Consider the following 23,735-nt stretch of genomic DNA (forward strand, 5'->3'; position numbering starts at 1 on the left):
GGAAACTCTTCACTGTGGCACGTGTGTTTACTTTGGTGTGAATTTCTTATCATATACTTCTACAATGATTAACTTGTCAGTAAAGTGACGTTCTCCTTGAGGATGCTCTAATGTTTTCCGGCAGGGCATATCCGCAATACATTAGCGTAGCTATCATCGAGAAGAATCATCGTGTGGAGTGGCGCAACTTTATGGGTCACAGTATCAAAAACAGACTAATTACGATTGTTCGGTGCTAAGATGAGTGCGGTGATATGTAATCGTAGGACACGTTACCACTTAACGTCTCATTTCAAGTGGGCAGAAATAACTTGATCATCAGCTCCACTTGTTTATACTGCAGCTAGTGTATAAAGACAAACGGGGAGCGGTGAGCTACAGACCGACCCCACGATGTTTCGCCTGGCAGTACTGCTCGTATGCATCCTGTCCCCAGGTTTGTCATCGCCAACCAGGGGCCGGCTGTGGAGGACAGTGCAGGCTCGCATCATCGGCGGGACCGAAACCAGCATCTGCAGTTTCCCTTGGCAGGTGTCTGTAGAGTCGGCGGGAGACCACGCTTGTGGAGGGTCCCTCATCAGTCCCGACTGGGTGCTGACGTCCTCGTTGTGCCTAGATGGCTTCAGCGGCATTTTCGAGCATTTGCTGCAGTTCGTCTCTCTGCGTGCGGGAACATCAACGAGGCAGAGCGGCGGAGTCGTGCTGCTGGCAGCTGAGATGTACGAGCACCCACTCTACATCCCCCTCACGGTTGATTACGATGTCGCACTCATCAAGGCAAGTCGAATTATAATTTTCCTTCTGAAATCGTGTGAAATTCCTTTTCAATGATAATTACTTAATGGAGAAATAATTATTAGTAATTCTTCATCGTCATGGCCATTGCCATAATTTTCATATATATTGCCACAGATTCTCCAGACCTCTCCTATCGTTAGGTCTAGAATTCCTAGTTTTCAAAAAACACGTGCTGCGGGCTAGATGATTGCTGTATAAGCTTCTCTTACTCTCCGGCTTGAGCACTGAGACTGTAGATACTTTTCTCTGTATCTTTTCTTTCTTTACCTCCCTAGAACACCCGCATATAAATCGATGAAATGTAATTTCAGTGGACAGCAGCCCCACTTTTACCGTAAGTGCCCAAATCTGGCGAGGATTCATGCGAACTTTAGGTACCTACAACAATAGTACATGAAAAAGTCAAAAGGGAAGCTTTAAATACACAATTTTTCACGTGATGTTTCGAACCAAAATATTCAAAAATGTGTGTGCAATCTTATGGGACTTAACTGCTAAGGTCATCAGTCCCTAAGCTTACACACTACTTAATCTAAATTATCCTAAGGATGAACACACACACCCATGGCCGAGGGAGGACTCGAACCTCGGCCGGGACCTGTTTCGCACCACCGTTGTGGAAGTACTGTGATTTTCTAGAAAATTCTCAATTCATCTACCAAGCCAAATTTGTTAAGTCGTTAGCAAATACGAGTATAATATTAAATTAAGCAGAGCACAATGCACACTCGATTTTATTTGGAACCTGACGAGTACTTCTGTCGTTAGTAGTTTGTGTGTTACGTGGTCACTGGCGCATTGCGTTTTGCAGAGAACTGCTCCACAGTGTGGATATACCGAAACACATTGACTGAAGACATCCATCCGCAGTTTGACATCTGAAGCTGTCCTACTTTCAGTGGTGTAAATCGAGAGCAGGTACATCTCTATCCAAATGAGCCCACTTTTGGCGTTTCGCAACTCGGTCGATAAGAACGGAACCCTTTTAGGATCACTTTGCTGTCCACGTGTCCGTCTGTCCGTCTGTTACCCCCTTTCCTCAGAAGCGGATAAGGGTGTCACGGTGAAATTGATCTCAAACTTTAAGGTCTATCGTCCCTGTTGTTGTTGTTGTGGTCTTCAGTCCTGAGACTGGTTTGATGCATCTCTCCATGCTACCCTATCCTGTGCAAGCTTCTTCATCTCCCAGTACCTACTGCAACCTAAATCCTTCTGAATCAGCTTAGTGTATTCATCTCTTGGTCTCCCTCTACGATTTTTACCCTCCACGCTGCCCTTCAATGCTAAATTTGTGATCCCTTGATGTCTCAGAATATGCCCTACCAACCGGTCCCTTCTTTTTGTCAAGTTGTGCCACAAACTCCTCTTCTCCCCAATTCTATTCAATACTTCATCATTAGTTATGTGATCTACACATCTAATCTTCAACATTCTTCTGTAGCACCACATTTCAAAATCTTCTATTCTATTCTTGTCCAAACTATTTATCGTCCATGTTTCACTTCCATACATGGCTACACTCCATACAAATACTTTCAGAAACGACTTTCTGACACTTAAATCTATACTCGATGTTAACAGATTTCTCTTCTTGCCAGTCTACATTTTATATCTTCCCTACTTCGACCATCATCAGTTAATTTGCTCCCCAAATAGCAAAACTCCTTCAAAATGGTTCAAATGGCTCTGAGCACTGTGGGACTTAACTTCTATGGTCATCAGTCCCCTACAACTTAGAACTACTTAAACCTAACTAACCTAAGGACATCACACACATCCATGCCCGAGGCAGGATTCGAACCTGCGACCGTAGCAGTCGCGCTGTTCCAGACTGTAGCGCCTTTAACCGCTTGGCCACCCCGGCCGGCGCAAAACTCCTTTACTACTTTAAGTGTCTCATTTCCTAATCTAATTCCCACAGCCTCACCCGACTTAATTCGACTGCATTCCATGATCCTCGTTGTGCTTCTGTTGATATTTATCTTATATCCTCCTTTCAAGACACTGTCCATTCCGTTCAACTGGTCTTCCAAGTCCTTTGCTGTCCCTGATGGAATTACAATGTCATCGGCGAACCTCAAAGTTTTTATTTCTTCTCCATGGATTTTAATACCTGCTCCGAATTTTTCTTTTGTTTCCTTTACTGCTTGCTCAATATACAGATTGAATAACATCGGGGAGACGCTACAACCCTGTCTCACTCCCTTTCCAACCACTTCTTCCCTTTCATGCTCCTCGACTCTTACAACTGCCATCTGGTTTGTGTACAAATTGTAAATAGCCTTTCGCTCCCTATATTTTACCCCTGCCACCTTTAGAATATGAAAGAGAGTATTCCAGTCAATATCGTCCTTGGCGATGTAAAAAAAGATATAAGCTTCTAAGTCAATGCAACCAAAAAGATACTGCCTTTTATGTCAGATGTGTTGATACTCTCAAAATCCAAAGCCGGCCGGTGTGGCCGAGCGGTTCTATGCGATTCAGTCTGGAACAGCGCGACCGCTACGGTCGCAGGTTCGAATCCTGCCTCGGGCATGGATGTGTGTGATGTCCTTATGTTAGTTAGGTTTAAGTAGTTCTAAGTTCTATGGGGCTGATGACCTCAGATGTTAAGTCCCATAGTGTTCAGAGCCATTTTTCTCTCAAAATCACTAATCGAAACCTACAAATGAATTATCTACACTGCCGGAAAAAATAAGTACATCCCTAGAGGTTTCCAATTCACTCAAAATTTGTTTTTGCAATTGAGCATGTGAAGTATATGAAATAGTTACATTTACAGAGTGATAGCACAAGCAGTTCTGAGGTACTAGATATCGACCCATGCTGTTACCCCCAAATTAGTACGTCGTGTAGGCTCCACAGACGGCAGTACAGACTGTGACTCTGGCATTCAGTCGGTGGTACAGATGGCGAATACTGTCCTGGAAAACATTACGCCGTGCCGGCGCGACTTTTTGATGCAGTTGTGTCAGAGCTGTTGGCTGACGGGTCGCACGAGTCACTTCTAATTCCATCACATCCCACACGTGCTCGACAACAGACAATTCGAGAGGTCGTGCTGGCATGTTGAGTTTCACAGGCAGTGTATAGGTGAGAATTATCCTGCTGGACCAACACATCACCTTCCCGTTGCAAGAATGGATCTAACAATATTCTACACACACCGAGCGCTGGTTAGCGTCGCCTTCCGAAACACCAAATATGAACGACACGTAGTTTATCGCACCGCACACCATAATGCCAGGACTCACTAGGTGTACGTCGTAAGCGCTAATGACGATCTCTTGCAGGTAGAATCTGTTTTCATCGCTGAAGACCACGGCACCCAATACTATCTTCCAAGTTATTTTCTGACGGTACAAGTCTAGTCAGGCACGTCAGTGCTGTGGTGAGGGTGGAAGGCTAGAGATGTGCGTGTCCGTAGTTCTACTGCTAATAACCGGTTCACAATAGTCATGTTGACACGTCTGAGCTCACAAGCCCTCTTATCTACACCACTGGACATTAAAACTGCTACACCAAGAAGAAATGCAGATGATAAACGGGTATTCATTGGACAAATATATTATACTAGAACTGACATGTGATTACATTTTCACGCAATTTGGGTTCATAGATCCTGAGAAACCAGCACCCAGAACAACCACCTCTGGCCGTAATAACGGCCTTGATACGCCTGGGCATTGAGTCAAACAGAGCTTTGATACCGCGTACAGGTACAGCTGCCCATGCAGCTTCAACACGATACCACATTTCATCAAGAGTAGTGACTGGCGTATTGTGACGAGCCAGTTGCTCGGCCACCAATGACCAGACGTTTTCAGTTGGTGAGACACCTGGAGAATGTGCTTGCCAGGGCAGCAGTCGAACATTTTCTGTATCCAGAAAGGCCCGTACAGGACCTGCAACATGCGGTCGTGCATTATCCTACTGAAATGTAGGGTTTCGCAGGGATCGAATGAAGGGTAGAGCCACGGGTCGTAACACATCTGAAATGTAACGTCCACTGTTCAAAGTGCCGTCACTGCGAACAAGACGTGACCGAGACGTGTAACCAATGGCACCCCATACCATCACGCCGGGTGATACGCCAGTATGGCGATGACGAATACATGCTTCCATTGTGACTTCACCGCGATGTCGCCAAACACGGATGCGACCATCATGATGGTGTAAACAGACCTTGGATTCATCAGAAAAAAATGACGTTTTGCTATTCGTGCACCCAGGTTCGTCGAAGGCGCTCCTGTCTGAGATGCAGCGTCAAGGATAACCGCAGCCATGGTCTCCGAGCTGATAGTCCATGCTGCTGCAAACGTCGTCGAACCATTTCGTGCAGATGGTTGTTGTCTTGTAAACGTCCCCATATGTTGACTCAGGGATCGAGACGTGGCTGCACGATCCGTTACAGCGATGCGGATAAGATGCCTGTCATCTCGACTGCTAGTGATACCAGGCCGTTGGGATCCAGCACGGCGTTCCGTATTACCCTCCTGAACCCACCGAGTCCATATTGTGCTAACAGTCATTCGATCTCGACCAACGCGTGCAGAAATGTCGCGATACGATAAACCGCAATCGCGATAGGCTATAGTTCGATCTTTATAAAAGTCGGAAACGTGAGGGTACGCATTTCTCCTCTTTACACGAGGCATCACAACAACGTTTGACCAGGCAATGTCGCTGTTTGTGTATGAGAAATCGCTTGGAAACTTTCCTCATGTCAGTATGTTGTAGGTGTCGCCACCAGCGCCAACCTTGTGCGAATGCTCTGAAAAGCCAATCATATGTACATCGTAGCATCTTATTCCTGTCGGTTAAATTTCGCGTCTGTAGCACGTCATCTTCTTGTTGTTGCAATTTTAATGGCCAGCAGAGTATGTTCTGCCATTGCTGCCCTTCCACTACGACGAACCTGGCGGCCGTCTGTGCTGCGTGGACGTCCACAACCTCGTGTATGGATATGATAATGTTCACTTGACAACTGACACCAGCATCGTTGAGCAACTGACGCAGCACGTGCAACTGGTGCTGCAGTTCTCAGAAAGGATCATTCCCCCCTGGACGACCACAATGTGATCCTTTTGAAACTCGCTTAGTTTCTTATAGGAAGCACGAGTGCACGGTTGTTGCTCACTCGTTTCGCCACAGTGACCCCTCTGGCTCTGAACATTCCTCATTACAGGACAGACACACGTGGCGCTTTAGTAGCAATGCCACTACGCTACCTCTTTGTGGACGACGTCGAAACCATTATCTGTACATCTTCTATCCCACAGGTGGAACGTACCTTCGCCGTATCAAAATGGGCGTCGTCTTTTCAGGTGTACTAATTTTTTTCCCCAGGGTACCCTGTGCATCAAATGAAAATGCATAATAACTGAAAGAGTTGGGACTTAATGTTTTTCCTCTTTTACAGGTGAACGGCTCGTTCGCACTGGGTCCTAACGTGCAGGCAGTCAATCTGCCGGAGCAAGGCTATGACCCATCAGCTGGACTGCCAGTGACGATCACTGGCTGGGGCTACAACATCTCTAACGGCAGCATGTCCAGTGTTCTGCAGTAGGTGGACGTCAACAGCGTGGACCGTGCCCTCTGCCGGGCGTCCTAAGTGAACGTAGAAGTGACAGTGAACATGGTGTGCGCTGGAGAACTGCTGAGGGCCGCTTGCTTTGGTGACCGTTGGTCAGTGGCAGCACGCAGGTTGGCGTCTTGTCCTGGACGCTCTACCCATGCGAGCTTGGCCTCGACGTCTACGCCAACGTCGGCAATATATACACTCCTGGAAATGGAAAATAGAACACATTGACACCGGTGTGTCAGATCCACCATACTTGCTCCGGACACTGCGAGAGGGCTGTACAAGCAATCATCACACGCACGGCACAGCGGACACACCAGGAACCGCGGTGTTGGCCGTCGAATGGCGCTAGCTGCGCAGCATTTGTGCACCGCCGCCGTCAGTGTCAGCCAGTTTGCCGTGGCATACGGAGCTCCATCGCAGTCTTTAACACTGGTAGCATGCTGCGACAGCGTGGACGTGAACCGTATGTGCAGTTGACGGACTTTGAGCGAGGGCGTATAGTGGGCATGCGGGAGGCCGGGTGGACGTACCGCCGAATTGCTCAACACGTGGGGCGTGAGGTCTCCACAGTACATCGATGTTGTCGCCAGTGGTCGGCGGAAGGTGCACGTGTCCGTCGACCTGGGACCGGACCGCAGCGACGCACGGATGCACGCCAATACCGTAGGATCCTACGCAGTGCCGTAGGGGACCGCACCGCCACTTCCCAGCAAATTAGGGACACTGTTGCTCCTGGGGTATCGGCGAGGACCATTCGCAACCGTCTCCATGAAGCTGGGCTACGGTCCCGCACACCGTTAGGCCGTCTTCCGCTCACGCCCCAACATCGTGCAGCCCGCCTCCAGTGGTGTCGCGACAGGCGTGAATGGAGGGACGAATGGAGACGTGTCGTCTTCAGCGATGAGAGTCGCTTCTGCCTTGGTGCCAATGATGGTCGTATGCGTGTTTGGCGCCGTGCAGGTGAGCGCCACAATCAGGACTGCATACGACCGAGGCACACAGGGCCAACACCCGGCATCATGGTGTGGGGAGCGATCTCCTACACTGGCCGTACACCACTGGTGATCGTCGAGGGGACACTGAATAGTGCACGGTACATCCAAACCGTCATCGAACCCATCGTTCTACCATTCCTAGACCGGCAAGGGAACTTGCTGTTCCAACAGGACAATGCACGTCCGCATGTATCCCGTGCCACCCAACGTCCTGTAGAAGGTGTAAGTCAACTACCCTGGCCAGCAAGATCTCCGGATCTGTCCCCCATTGAGCATGTTTGGGACTGGATGAAGCGTCGTCTCACGCGGTCTGCACGTCCAGCACGAACGCTGGTCCAACTGAGGCGCCAGGTGGAAATGGCATGGCAAGCCGTTCCACAGGACTACATCCAGCATCTCTACGATCGTCTCCATGGGAGAATAGCAGCCTGCATTGCTGCGAAAGGTGGATATGCACTGTACTAGTGCCGACATTGTGCATGCTCTGTGTGCCTGTGTCTATGTGCCTGTGGTTCTGTCAGTGTGATCATGTGATGTATCTGACCCCAGGAATGTGTCAATAAAGTTTCCCCTTCCTGGGACAATGAATTCACGGTGTTCTTATTTCAATTTCCAGGAGTGTATATACAAGGTAGTCAGAAAATGTGTGAAATGGCTTGTAGGGATGTTACAGGGTACGTTGTACTGAGACATAAATGTTAAGAAAGAAATTCGATACGCTGCTCCGTTTCCGAGTTATTTATCTCAGAATTTAGCCAATCGGGGCGTCGCACGTTCACATTCAAGCGGCCTGCCAGCGGCGGTGTTGCCCAACGAGTGCTTTGTCTCGTTAGCTGAAACTCGAATTTACGCGCGCGACGATCTGATTGGCTAACTTCAATGCTAAATAACTCGAAAACGGCGCAACGTATCGAATTTTTTTTGTAACACTCATATCTCAGTACAACCTGCCCTGCAACATCCCTACAAGCGTTTCAGACATTTTATGACCACACACACACACACACACACACACACATGGGCTCAAACTTTTACGGGAATTTGGAGCTGGAGATGTCGGAAATAATTAGGCTAAAGAGCAGGGGCAATACAACAGTAGTGTGTAGTGTAAGTTGAGAATTTTTGTCTGACAGGATGCATGCCAGGGTAGTCTGAGCGCGTTGTGGTGACCACTGTGTGCAGATGGAGCATCTGCCTAGTAAGCAGGAAACCTAGGTTAGTACCTGGGTGTGGTGCGAATTTCCAGCTCGCCACGTTGATATAAATCGATGCCCACTGGCAGATAATGTCTTTAATTCCTTTCTGTCTTAAAACACTGGTTTGACATGCGGGATCTACAACAGAAATGTGACAACACAGTTTTTTTATTTAATCGTATGGGTAGGGCCCCCCTTCGGGCAGACCGTTCGCCGGGGTGCCGGTCTTTCAATATGACGCCACTTCGGCGACCTGCAGTCGTGGAGGATGAAAGGATGATGATGACAGTACAACACCCAGTCCCTGGGTGGAGAAAATTCCCCGACCCAGCCAGGATTCGAACCCGGGTCCAGAGGATTCACAATCCGTCACGCTGACCATTCAGCTACCGGGGGCGGACGACAACACAGCAAGCTCATTAGCTGCCTAGTAACAGAGGCGAGTTACCATCCAGCGCCAAGATCACGCCCTTCTTTTGGCAGACAAAGAGTTGTGCAACCGTGTGACACAAAAATTTTAAATTGTTATAATTGTGTAATTTGTTAGTGAAATAGTTGAAAGGTAAACAGAAATGAGGAATATTAATTTTGAGTGTCATCAGATAAGTAGTCTTGCAAGAAATTGTTATTTTATGAAAAAGGCATGGTTTAAATCTACGGAATTGAAACTTTTGGAAAATTAACTTCACTAATTATCGAATTTTTAAAAGAAAAAGTTTCAGTTTAAAGCTTATTTTCTGGACACAGAGTGGCGCTTGTACACTTTCCGGCATGACATGGTGGTATAGTTTTGATGTAATGCATCCTGAGTTGTTAGACACTTCCCTTGATGTTCGTTTTACATACAATGTCATCGCTTTAGATTTGATGTCGGTTAGTCCCATTGCTTCCTTTCTTGCATCCAACGTTGCTGTCTTCAGAGGCGCTCGAAACAATTCCCCTTTCCTTAAGAAATTTGCGAAGGTGGAAATGATAGTCGTCGCCACCAATGATTCGTTGAGAATTCGTTGAGAATGAGGCCATCATGACGAGATAGATGTTTGAAAATCTCCATTTCTCAACTAACAGGTGCAGCTGCGAAATAAAAACTTTTTCGACTGTATAAAGCCGTTACTTGATCTTTGGTTCAGATTTCCTCATGCAGTTTCCGAAATGTTATCTTCCTGTTACGTCTTTGCTGTTTTCTTGTATGTCATAACGGACGTTTTTTTTACATTACAAAATGTATCTCTGTTTAAAGCAGATAAATATGTAACTTCATCCTATTATTATTAGTGCTTACGTTATGCCTGAATCAGCTTCATTACAATTTCATGTGTCTAATTTTGAATGTACAGTAGCCTAGTTGTTTCTGCGGCTACTAGATGGCGCTCGTAGCAACACTATGTTTACTTGCCCACACTTTCTAACGTGGGCACCTCAGTTTTGTTTCAACCCGTGTTCACTCAGGTACGAGCCGCCCTTAGCGGCTCGCCATCTTATCTTATTTACAAATTTTCATGACGTCGCCTTTCCGGCTTAGATTTTTTTTTAGAATGTGACTTGTAAGTACTGCATCTCTTTCCAGTCAGTACACACTTTAGTTTATTAATGTCTTATATACCTATTATGTTTTAGAACAGTTAGTTTAATTCTGAAGACGACGCTCCTAGTAGCGTCGAAACCTGGTCAATTTTGACTTAATATTATTGACCGGAGGCTTATTTGTTCTAATATAATTCTGACACGGTCACTGAATCTTAGCAGCTATGTTCAAAGTTTTTCTTTTTTTAGTCTGTCATCTCTCAAGAGGCAATTACTCACACAGGAACATAACGACGGCAACAGTGGAGTTTAGCGGTCTCTAATATTATGTGAGTGTTATTCTGAAAACTCCCTCACCCTATTACATCGCGATTGGCCTTGAACCCGACAGAAAATGTGCGGGACACGTTCGAACAGGGGGTAAAACGCCGACATTTGCATCCCTGACATTTGGTGGAACTGCTCTGTCAAATTGTTATCGACTGGCTTAACCTAAATATGACGTACAGGCGAAACCTTGTGGACTCACTTCCCAACCGAATCCAGGCATCTTCAAGTCCAGGGGCGAGATACACGATATTAAAAGATGCTTGTGATGATTTCTCTAAGGATGACTAATCTTTTGGTTCGTTGAGTTCAATATACACTTAGTGACCGACAACAGAATCCTAGTGGTGAGCAGTGTTCCACAAACCTCTAGAGCGGCCTCTGCTGTACGCCACCGGTAGCTGCTGTCACCAAGGATTAAAAAGAAGGGTCTGATAATTACCTTATAAAAGACTGAAACCGGTCATCAAACAAAAAATACACAATACACGTGCTATCAAGGCGATTTTATTGAAGTAATTTTCACACAGTTTTACCGATCGCAGATTCCTGAAGGACAATGTTCCAAAAGAATTGAAGACCTCCCTCAAAGAATATTATATACTACAACGACATAATTTTTCAGGTAATTAATTATTGTTTTTCTTTGGTACCATTTACTTATACATTTTATTGTGTATGATGAACATAATAACAACCTTGATATGCCTGGTCATTGCCTTTGGTACGATTTACTTATACATTTTATTGTGTATGATGGCCATAACAACAGCCTTGATATGCCTGGGAATTGAGTCAAACAGAGCTTGAATGGCGTGTACAGGTACAGATAGCTGCCCATGCATCATCAACACGATACCACAGTTCATCAAGAGTAGCGACTGGCGTATTGTGACGAGACAGTTGCTCGGCCACCATTGACCAGACGTTTCCAACTGGTGAGAGATCTGGAGAATGTGCTGGCCAGGGCAGCAGTCGAACATTTTCTGTATTCAGAAAGGCCCGTACAGGATCTGCAACATGCGGTCGTGCATTATCCTGCTGAAATGTAGGGTTTCGCAGAATCGAATGAAGGGTAGAGCCACGGGTCGAACACAACTGAAATGTAACGTCCACTGTTCAAAGTGCCGTCAATGCGAACAAGAGGTGACCGAGACGTGTAACCAATGGCACCCCATACCGTCACGCCGGGTGATACGCCAGTATGGAGATGACGAATACACGCTTCCAATGTGCGTACACCACGATGTCGCCAAACACGGATGCGACCGTCATAATGCTGTAACCAGAACCTGGATTCATCCGAAAAAATGACGTTTTCCCATTCACGCACCTAGGTTCGTCGTTGAGTACACCATCGAAGGCGCTCCTGTTATGCAGCGTCAAGGGTAACCTCAGCCATGGTCTCCGAGCTGATAGTCCATACTGCTGCAAACGTCGTCGAACTGTTCGTGCAGATGGTTGTTGTCTTGCAAACGTCCCCATCTGTTGACTCAGTGATCGAGACGTGGCTGCACGATCCGTTAAGGCCGGTTCCCACTAGAGCGCGGCAGCGCGGCGTGCGGAAACGGCAGCGGCAAGCGTTTTCCGCGTTGACGCGGCGGCTCGCGGAATTGGCGTTCCCATCTGGAAGCGGCAGACGTTAGCGGCAGCCAATGACGGACAGCCACTGAGGTACGGGGCAGGACCCACTGAAACGCGCGGTGCGTTTGAAAAACTATATCTAGTTGGGTGAAGACATACCAATTTTTCATTTTCTGTACAATGTACTCTTTCACATATTCCATTATGCATGTTTTCTCATTTCACCATAAACAGATTTCATGACTACCGTTCATCATTGTTCACTATCTAGCACATTGCTTAAGAATCATGAAAGAATAATACATATTTGAAACAAAGTTTTCGAAACCAGATTTGAAATTATAAGACATTTCCCGGTGCAGACGCAAATCTACAGTACTTTATTAGTTACGAGCTGCAGTTTACAACTAAAGAGACGGTAAACGGTAGCAAATTAAGGAAATGGAACTTGAATAAGTCAATACCCACAGTTTTTCGATAATCTTAAAGTTAGCGTAATGCAACGACTGACTGAAACAGAGGAAGGAATCCGCTAGAATACGAATGGATATCTTTGAGAGAAGAAGTGGTGAATGCAGCAGAGTATGAGAACGGGAAGAAGGTACAGTAGAAATCGTTAGATAAAACGTGGAATATTAAATCTGACAAGAGGGAAAAATATAAAAATGCAGCAAATAAAGTAGGCCATTGGAAATAGAAATGTCTAAACATGACGTTGACAGAAAGTCCAAAATTGCAACGTGATTTTGCACTTGGAAAACATAAGGGAATGAAAATGAGAAAGAACAAAGAAAACTTTGCTCAAAGGAGAAGCAACTGTCAAGAACCTATTTGGCAAGCCAGAACTAAGCAAATAAGAGAAGGCTACATAGTGGAAGGAATATGTAGACAGGAGAGGGGGAGGGGTTGTACAAACTAACATAAGTACAATGTTAGATTCCTGTGAGATGTCTGAACACGCAAGGCAATTCTGATCCTACCACTTAACTAAGTAGACACACTGAAGAACAGCGAAACTGTGTTTATAGCATTTGCATGTTTAGAGAAAGGTTTTGACAATCTTAATTAAAACATTCTTTGAAGCTCTGGAGATGTCATCGATAAAACACAGGGACACAAGATTATCTACAACTTGTACAGAAACCAAACTGCATTTCTAAGACTTCAATGACTTGAAAGGGAAGCAGTAATTGAGAAGGCAGAAGTAGAGAGGATATAAAATGAAGACTGTGAATAACAAGAAAAGCGTTCTGAAAAAGAAAATTTGTTGACATCGAATATAAATTCTAATGCTTGGGTACTATTTTCCAAAGGTATTTGTGTGGAGTGCAGCCTTGTAAGTGAAACGTGGGCGATGAACAGTTCTGTCGAGAAGACAATGGACGCTTTCGAAACGTGGTGATCAATAAGAATGCTGAGGATTAGATATGAGGATCGTGTAACTAAAGAAGAGGTACGGAATTAAATAGAGTAGGAAGAGGAAATTACGGCACAACTTTGACTACAAGAGGGGTAAGTTGACAGGTCATATTATGAGGCGTCAAAGAGTGAGGACAAAGGGGTTGGGTGATAGTATTCTGATAATAATCATTTGTTCAAACGCTATTCTACTATTTTATCTGTTAATGTAAGCAGTGAATTTAGTCTTCCATGCACTCCTCCACAAAACATTTAAACCAAAACTGAAATCAGCTGAACACCAAACCTTTTAACCACTGTCTGACAACTACTGCATTCTCTTTCAACTTTCTATAACTATCACAGGCTAGCCCCACACATATACAGATATAAGGAGAACAGAAATAAACAAACAATTTCAGCATATAATTCTTTAGGTTGGCAACATGTACATAAACAAACCAAACAGGAAGGGGCATGAGGTGAACACACTGTAGTTACGACTTCAAATCAGTGTTTTCGGTAAAATGTCTACAGCTAGTGACAGAAGAAAAAAGAGCGAACATGAAAATGTGCTTATGTTCCATAATATAAGTTTTAGTTCAACCTCCAGCATGTGACGAGGTGAGGGGAAACGTATATGTCCGCCAAAAACTCGATTCACTGTAAGTAATCAGTTATGCATTTAAAACAAAACTGAATCATTCTAGATTCCACCGAAAATCCCTTAAAGTAAAAGGCGAAACGCGTCTTGAACCAATAAAGTACACTCGATAAAGAAAAAAAATGTTTGTTACTTACCAAAGGAAATAATCAATAGCTGTAGATACTTAGCAAATTACATCTTATGACATACCAGCAAATTAGTTTCTGTTTAACTTCTCATTCCACACGCTATTAAATGCTGTTTAAAATAAATCATCTATCCCTTCTGAAAAACTGTAGTTTCTTTCATATCTCGGTAGATAAACAGATTTAGGATATTTATCATGCGACGAAATACATGATTTTTTACAAGTTATCGTTTGCAAAAAACGCTTTTAGATTTCTTGAACCGTTTACGAAATTTGCAGTTGATACAACCACATGGTTTACAACGAACAGGACGAAGTATCGGTCGCGTCGCGAGCGACCCACGCGCGGTCACCGCACAGCCCGTCCGCCGACATACCATTCAATATCTCGAGAACGGTGATAGCTATCGATCTGCTCTCAGCTTTAAAAACAATTTCGATATGTTGACTAAATTTCATACGCAATAATGTATTACCTAAAATGAACTGTACGCAAAGTCCACGCAATGCGTTTTTACCTCTGCACACTCATTAAAATTTCGTGTAAAGGTTTACGTAAATGCGATACAGCAAGTAACCACGACGAATATCGGAAAGAAATTCGGCCCTTTATCGAGAGAAGATATCAGGCTGTAACATGCCCAAGAATCAAATTTTTCTACCGAATAGTTTCCTTGGAATCGGATGATAAGTATTTCATAGCTGCCGCCGCGTCCGCGCCAGCGGTTCGGCGAAAGTTCTTGTGGCCCGGGGTTGCGTACCTGACGTCACGCTCAGCGCGGTCTGTGATTGGCGGCGCGCACCTAGGGCGCGTCACGCGGCAGCGGAAGCGGTTCGACATGGTCAAACCGCGACGCAGAGCCCGCCGCGCCTTGCCGCTGACGCCGTTTCCATGGCAACCACGCCGCTGACGCGCGGTTTTGACGCGCGGCAGCCCTAGTGGGAACCGGCCTTTACAGCAATGCGGATAAGATGCCTGTCATCTCGACTGTTAGTGAAACGAGGCCGTTGGGATCCAGCACGGCGTTCCGTATTACCCTCGTGAACCCACCGATTCCATATTCTGCTAACAGTCATTGGATTTCGACCAACGCGAGCAGCAATGTCGCGACACGATAAACCACAATCGCGATAGGCTACAGTCCGGCATTTATCAAAGTCGGAAGCGTGATGGTACGCATTTCTCCTCCTTACACGAGGCATCACAACGTTTCACCAGGCAACGCCGGTCAACTGCTATTTGTGTATGAGAAATCGGTTGGAAACTTTCCTCATGTCAGCACATTGTAGGTGTCGCCACCGCCGCCAACCCTGTGTGAGTGCTCTGAAAAGCTAATTATTTGCATATCACAGCATCTTCTTCCTTTCGGTTAAATTTCGAGTCTTTAGCACATTATCTTCGTGGTGCAGCAATTTTAATGGGCAGTAGTGTATATTATTGGAGTTTTGCCCTTAAAGAGCGCAGTTGGACTAAACTACTTGGCCAATTCCTTTTGCTGCCTTCCTTGCTGCCCCAACGTCCCTCATTCGCTCGCTGTGTTTCTGTTTCCAGTCCTCTGTACATGGTTCTTGTCGGCTTCGTGTCTCCGACTTCACCTCGATTGCCTTTTAGGTTGTCGATATTTCTTTCATCTTCCGGCTGTGATCTTGCTTGCACTTTTCGGTCCATTTTACGCCTGTTCGTTTGTCACAATGTATCTCATGTAGTTTACTTTTCTTACGTTCAGTAAAAATATGTGAGCGTGTCTCAAGTTGCATAATGCATTGGAATACAAGTACAATTACTGTTATTAACCAGTTAACATCTGCTCACACAGACAACAGAACAACTCTTCGTCAGACAGTGACATGTCATAAGTTAGGGGTCGCTGAGGGTTGCAGCAATGTAAAACAGAGAGTAGTCGGTATGGACTGTTCCGAATGGTAAAGATTTTGAACAGTCACTATTCGGGGGCCTGAAGCCAAGTTACCTGTCCCTCTCCATATTTTAATCTCGTAACTTAATGAATGTAGGTTGCCAATTAATAATATGATTGGTGCATATACGGTTCGGTCAGCCACCCTACAATGTCAGTTTTGGCCCTTGAGAAAAACAGTTTGACGACCACTGCCATAGATGAAGTATGTGCAGGGTGATACACTCCGTGGGTGTAACGTATGCATAAGAATAAGAGTAAAATGTTAAATAATGTCTTGTCTGAAATTGTTTTATTTGTGAGTTATGGTGCACAGTCTCATTTGTGTTAGGAATTATATCAACGGCTAGTATAGGCTTTTGGTCTCTCCTGTGTGCCTGCCTATCGATTTATGTTCTTTGTACACCCATCTGCACTACTAGATTGATTCTGGCACGAAATATTTTTGTTTACTTGACTTCGATATGGTCAGTCGTAGTCTACGGCGATGTTGTAGTGTAACGGCACCAGATATACTACGTACATTTAGTCTAGTCGTAGTTCATAGACGCAGCCGTTGTGTACGGTACGATGATGTGCTCAAATGGTGAACACGCGGATATGTATCTTCTTTACGGCGCAGCAGAACGGAACACACGAGCAGCGAGATGACGGCGTGTGGAAATGCTTCCAAACAGAAGAGTACTAAAGTATCAGGTTTTCACAGCTGTGGACAGGCGTTTAAGGTAATATGCCATTCGTGATACGCCAGGGTTACGCCAGCCTCAACTGGATGGAGTGGGTGTTGCGAATATCCTGGAAATGGTAGATGAAGACTCAACCATTAAGTACCTGTACAGGTGCCACTGCATTAGTTACTCAGCGCTCTGTACGGGGCCTGCTTCGGGGACTGCAACTCCGCTCATTTCACTTGCGTAAGGTACAGGAGCTGACACCTGTACACTATCCTAGATTTCACCATTTCTGTCAGTGTTTACTCGAGCGCCAAGCAGCTGATCCACTATTCGGTCATCGGGTATTGTTTGCGGATGAGAGCCTTTTTATCCATGCAGGTATCGTGAACGCTCACAACAAGCACGTGTGGGCGTATGAAAATCCTCACATAACTACAAGGGAAACTTCTTAATTCATTTCTGAAACTGCTGAATGCAACTGAGTGCAACTCCTTAGTCTTTACCACGAGATGAAACTGCTGAGTGCAACTGAACGTACTGTCTCTTTGCTATTTTTTTATCATTTCAACACAGACCTACAGAATTTTCCATGACAAATACAGCTCACACTTATTCTATTCATCTATTGCCCACAATATACAAACGCAACGCAGTCTGACTGCAAATAGCTAACACGAAAGAATGGCCCTCAATTGGAAGAAATCCTAACAATATTCCATACATTTCATAAGTCACTTATCTCACAAACAATCTTCATAACACGAAATACAGCAAAATACAGAAAGGAGCAGCAGCTACAGCCAGCTAAATAAAAGATTGTAAGTACTGTAGTCTCTAACTGCTACATGCATGTGGTTAGCAAAGGAAAGATTTTGTTGTAGAGCAAACAATGTATTTAGCAGATTTTACCTTATTCATGTGACATCCAATTCCAATAATTATATTAGGTCTACGACTGTGCTTCCGCCGTTGTGCAATAGACATCAGTAGCGGCAAGTGGGTTTCGGGTGGTTGGTCATAGGTGTAACACATTAAGCTTAGGCATCTGTAAGCATAATGCCATAAAAATATTAGTCGACTTGTGATTGCATTATAAGGTTATTCTCAATTAAGTACGTCACCTTACGTACCCATTTCTCGCCATTTGCGGGAAGTTCTAATTTTCTGCTTTAACATGAAGAAATCTGCAGCTAAGGCTCATAAAATGCTGGGTAAGACCAATGGAGAGGGAACTATTAGTGGAAGAACGTGCATAGAATGTTTTCAACACCTTGAGAACGCTGATTTTGATGTCGAAGACCGGCATGGCGGTGGAAGACAGAACGTTTTCGTAGCTACTGAAACAGACGAAGACAGTCACAGGACATCATTATCGAAAGCAACTGACGCATTCAGAGTCCAGTACTGAAACACAAAAGGCCACAATACAGCGATAGACACGTATAGGTCATTTTGCAGCTGGTCAGTGCTCGACACCATGTCGCAAAATCCGACAAAGTATACATTGAAACGTTGAAATGAGAAGTCCTCTCCCTCCCACGGTATTTTGCGTACGTTGCTCTCTCTGACTACCACCTTTTTCGATCAGTGGCATACAGTCTGGCTGACCAGCACTTCCGATCATATGAACAAGCACAAAATTGAATCAATTCATGGATTCTCACGTCGGCCAGAGAGGCCGAGCGGTTCTAGGCGCTTCAGTCTGGAACCGCGCGGCCGCTACGGTCGCAGGTTCGAATCCTGCCTCGGGCATGGATGTTTGTGATGTCCTTAGGTTAGTTAGGTTTAAGTAGTTCTAAGTTCTAGGGGACTGATGTTAAGTCCCATAGTGCTCAGAGCCATTTGAACCATTTTTTTTTATCCCCACGAAAGACGCCCAGTCCTTCCGCCACGGGGTTCTTCTGTTATCCGAAAGATGTGAGAATCCGAAAGATGAGAGAATATAGTGGTCAGCGATGGAAAATACTATGAATCATAATGTTTTCGTATTTTTCTCACAATAAAGCCCCGAACTTCGAGAAAAAACGGAGGAAGCAAATTTGTAGATCTAGTATAGTCGTCAATAATTCCACTTCCCAAACATTAGCAAATACATCCATCATCATTTTACAGTCCATGTCCAACCAATACTAAATCTCCACGACGGACACACGTTCAAACCGTCCGCTTACGCAAACACTGGTAACCTCTATCACTGCTAACTATTAACTTCTAACTGCGAGTCCGACCAGCCACAGAGTGTCTTACAGAAGGCGCACAGCGCTGTCAGTGATATTAATGCAGTCCAAAGCGCTGCCAACATACAAACATATAAACAGGCCACTTACACACTATGGGAACACCAACATCGTTTTGTAGTGAACGTCTGATGTGGTACAGTGGACAGTCAGTTACTCGGACGGCATGTTGTTCCGCAGGGCCTGACTGTATCCAGTTTTCCAAACACGAATTGGATGGTTTGTTTCATGATGTCCAGCTCACTACATGAAGCAACTTATAGTTTATGCCCAGCGCTGCACGTTTCTGTCGTGTAGCAAGAGAGCATCGGATCGTTCCTAATCCAGAAAAGTGGATAGCTGGTACAGGGCGAGTTGCTTGTCCCGCCAGATCTCGGTATCTTAATGCCTGAACTTCTGCCTTTGGGGCCGTCTCAACTCGTGTATGGTGTTGCAATTGAGACTGCAGGACCACTAAAACAGCGGACTGAAAATAGCAGTGCAGGTGTGGAGAATGAGATAAATGCAACCTGCAAAATTCAGAGAGCAGTAAGATGTCGAGCACGTCCCTGTGTTCGTCTACATGGATTTCATTTATAACATGTTCTGGTGTAAATGTACATTACGTGGTTGTGTTGAATTTCGGGTGCCTTAGTCTCATTGCTTTCTGAGCAGAATTAATTTTGTGTTGTTTATGTTTCAGATGTAATTCCTTCCCTACTTCACAGCTCTGAAGTTAAGCGATTTTAGACAAAACTTCATTTAACGTTTTACACTTATTTTGATGCATATATTACACCCACGAAGTGTGTAAAGCTACTTACGAGTCACCAAGAATTAATCTTTTGTTGTACTCTTTGCAGGACATCAACAACTGTTGCTAAAATTTTTGATATGGAAAAAAATTACTTCGCTTGTACTTGATGAAACCTTTGTTTGTATTTCAGATTTTAAATTATATATCCAGGCGCCTCAAAAAACAAGGAAAACTAAGAGGGATTCTCCCAAAATTCATTACCATTTAAAGAGCCCATAAAAATGTGAACATCAGGTTATACCTACATTCCGTACGAGAAAGTCGTACTAATCATGTAAAAAATCCAGAAAATTAATCAAGTAGCATGCGAGATCCTCTGTGGGTGAGGCATGAAGATGTTCTCTGTTTCAACCAGTGCCACACCGGGTAAACGGGGACTAACCGAAAAAAACGAAAAAAATCAGAAATGTAACAACGAAGAAGCACACATAGCCAGACTAAGGCAATCTATGAACCATATGAAAACCACTAGACATGAGACATGGACTTAGGAAATTAAAATGAAGGCATATAAGCCGTAGCAGGCCAATTTTTGAACGTCAAAAGTTGCTTACTGTGTAAATGCCCAGCCTGCCGCATATCGTGGAAGACCAGGAAGACTAGTTAATGGACTGCTGCGCGAATCTCAGATTCCTGTGTACCCATATACGCCGCCGGCCTGTGTGGCCGAGCGGTTCTAGGCGCTTCAGTTTGGAACCGCGCGACCGCTACGGTCGCAGGTTCAAATCCTGCCTCGGGCATGGATGTGTGTGATGTCCTTAGGTTAGTTAGGTTTAAGTAGTTCTAAGTTCTAGGGGACTGATGACCTCAGATATTAAGTCCCAATAGTGCTCAGAGTCATTTGAACCATTTGAACCCATATACGCAGGGAGTGGCCGCAACTGGAACCAATACCGCGAGCGTCATAGCTAACAAGACCGCAGCCACGCGTTTCCACACAAATGCCGTGTGCAGCTATAGTCCGCTCCACGAACGATGGCGGTTCGTGCAGGTCGAGATACGGACGAGGACTGCATTGTTGCCGGTTCCAAACGACATACCACCACCATCAGCAACGACAAATGGCCAAAAATGGAATAAAATATTCACTAAATAACTTGCTGCGATCGAGTATAATGTTCAAATTGCTTTTAACGTTCATAGCAGAGCGCTCAGAACACTACTGAACGTTCATTGATTGTCGGAGAACGCGTGATGTAGGTGCGCAAAACAAGCCTAAACTCGGCCGTCATCGTTCGTGATTCCAACTGTAATAACATCATCTACTTATGCATGGCGGTAGCTAAGATAGGCCTAGGACAGAGCAAACAATAACAGCAAGACATGCAATGCGTAATACAAATGTCAAGAAATAAAAATAATAAAAGGGTATACTGAAATTTACAAGAAATAAAATTAATAAAACCTTAGTACACAATATAAAATTAATAAAACCACAATATAAAATACAGAAGTGACCAAATGGACACACCACAAATAAAACACAATAGTGGAAGATACGTCAATATACAGAGTACATCACATTAAGAATGCAATGCTTTGGATGTAGATAGTGCAACACAAGTATGATGTAGCCTGCATGATCACACCCCATAAACATTTTCAGTAACGGAGAAACCAACATGACTAGTATGCTCATATTTGGCTGTTTTCGATTAAGTTGTCTCTCTAACATCTCCTACACTGATGTTGGCTGCTGTGTATCATGTTGTAAGTAGGTTGTTTAGGTTTTTATGTTGGTAACCCCACGTAGAGCTCTATATGAAAATCACTGACTGTGCTGTGTGAAGTCTGTGGCTGGTTGACACTGTTGGAATACTCGCTATTGCAATGTTGGGGAGTCGGATGTTAACAGCGCGTAGCGTTGCGCAGTTGGAGGTGAGCCGCCAGCAGTGGTGGATGTGGGGAGTGAGATGGCCGATTTTTGAGAGCTGATGATCTGGACGTGTGTCCATCAGAGAGAGTAAATTTGTAAGACTGGATGTCATGAACTATATATATATATATATATATAGGGTGTTACAAAAAGGTACGGCCAAACTTTCATGAAACATTCCTCACACACAAATAAAAAAAAGATGTTATGTGGACATGTGTCCGGAAACGCTTAATTTCCATGTTAGAGCTCATTTTAGTTTCGTCAGTATGTACTGTACTTCCTCGATTCACCGCCAGTTGGCCCAGTTGGAAGAAGGTAATTTTGACTTCGGTGCTTGTGTTGACATGCGACTCATTGCTCTACAGTACTAGCATCAAGCACATCAGTACGTAGCATCAACAGGTTGGTGTTCATCACGAACGTGGTTTTGCAGTCAGTGCAATGTTTACAAATGCGGAGTTGGCAGGTGCACATTTGATGTATGGATTAGCACGGGGAAATAGCCGTGGCGCCGTACGTTTGTATCGAGACAGACTTCCAGAACGAAGGTGTCCCGACAGGAAGACGTTCGAAGTAATTGATCGGCGTATTAGGGAGCACGGAACATTCCAGCCTATGACTCGTGACTGGGGAAGACCTAGAACGACGAGGACACCTGCAATGGACGAGGCATTTCTTCGTGCAGTTGATGATAACCCTAATGTCAGCGTCAGAGAAGTTGCTGCTGTACAAGGTAACGTTGACCACGTTACTGTATGGAGAGTGCTACGGGAGAACCAATTGTTTCCGTACCATGTACAGCGTGTGCAGGCACTATCAGCAGCTGATTGGCCTCCACGGGTACACTTCCGCAAATGGTTCATCCAACAATGTGTCAATCCTCATGTCAGTGCAAATGTTCTCTTTACGGATGAGGCTTCATTCCAACGTGATCAAATTGTAAATTTTCACAAATCAACATGTGTGGGCTGACGAGAATCCGCACGCAATTGTGCAATCACGTCATCAACACAGATTTACTGTGAACGTTTGGGCAGGCATTGTTGATGATGTCTTCATTGGGCCCCATGTTCCTCCACCTACGCTCAATGGAGCACGTTATCATGATTTCATACGGGATACTCTATCTGTGATGCTAGAACATGTGCCTTTACAAGTACGACACAACAAGTGGTTCATGCACGATGGAGCTCCTGCACATTCCAGTCGAAGTGTTCGTACGCTTCTCAACAACAGATTCGGTGACCGATGGATTGGTAGAGGCGGACCAATTCCCTGGCCTCCACGCTCCCCTGACCTCAACCCTCTTGACTTTCATTTATGGGGGTATTTGAAAGCTCTTGTCTACGCAACCCCGGTACCAAATGTAGAGACTCTTCGTGCTCGTATTGTGGACGGCTGTGATACAATACGCCATTCTCCAGGGCTGCATCAGTGCATCAGGGTTTCCAAGCGACGGAGGCTGGATGCATGTATCCTCGCTAACGGAGGACATTTTGAACATTTCCTGTAAGAAAGTGTTTGAAGTCACGCTGGTACGTTCTGTTGCTGTGTTTCTCCATTCCATGATTAATGTGATTTGAAGATAAGTAATAAAATGAGCTCTAACATGGAAAGTAAGCGTTTCCGGACACATGTCCACATAACATATTTTCTTTCTTTGTGAGTGAGGAATGTTTCCTGAAAGTCTGGCCGTACCTTTTTTAACACCCTGTATATGACTTCTGAACACTATTAAGGTAAATACATTGTTTGTTCTCCATCAAAATCTTTCATTTGCTAACTATGCCTATCATTAGTTAGCGCCTTCAGTAGTTAGAATCTTTTATTTAGCTGGCAGTATTGGCGCTCGCTGTATTGCAGTAGTTCGAGTAACGAAGGTTTTTGTGAGGTAAGTGATTCATGAAAGGTACATGGTATTGTTAATCAGGGCCATTCTTTTGTAGAGATTATTGAGAGTCAGATTGCGTTGCGCTAAAAATATTGTGTGTCAGTTTAGTGATGACCAGAATAAGTAGAGAGAAATGTCT

At 44.8% G+C, this 23,735-nt stretch overlaps 1 pseudogene; it reads left to right on the forward strand.

Moving 5' to 3' along the window:
• The first annotated feature begins 393 nt into the window (after window positions 1-393).
• Window positions 394-6,600, forward strand: LOC126088222 (trypsin alpha-4-like; annotated as a pseudogene).
• The last annotated feature ends 17,135 nt before the right edge of the window (window positions 6,601-23,735 follow it).

The sequence above is a fragment of the Schistocerca cancellata genome, chromosome 6 (genome assembly GCF_023864275.1).
Source record: "Schistocerca cancellata isolate TAMUIC-IGC-003103 chromosome 6, iqSchCanc2.1, whole genome shotgun sequence".
Taxonomy (NCBI): Eukaryota; Metazoa; Arthropoda; class Insecta; order Orthoptera; family Acrididae; genus Schistocerca; species Schistocerca cancellata.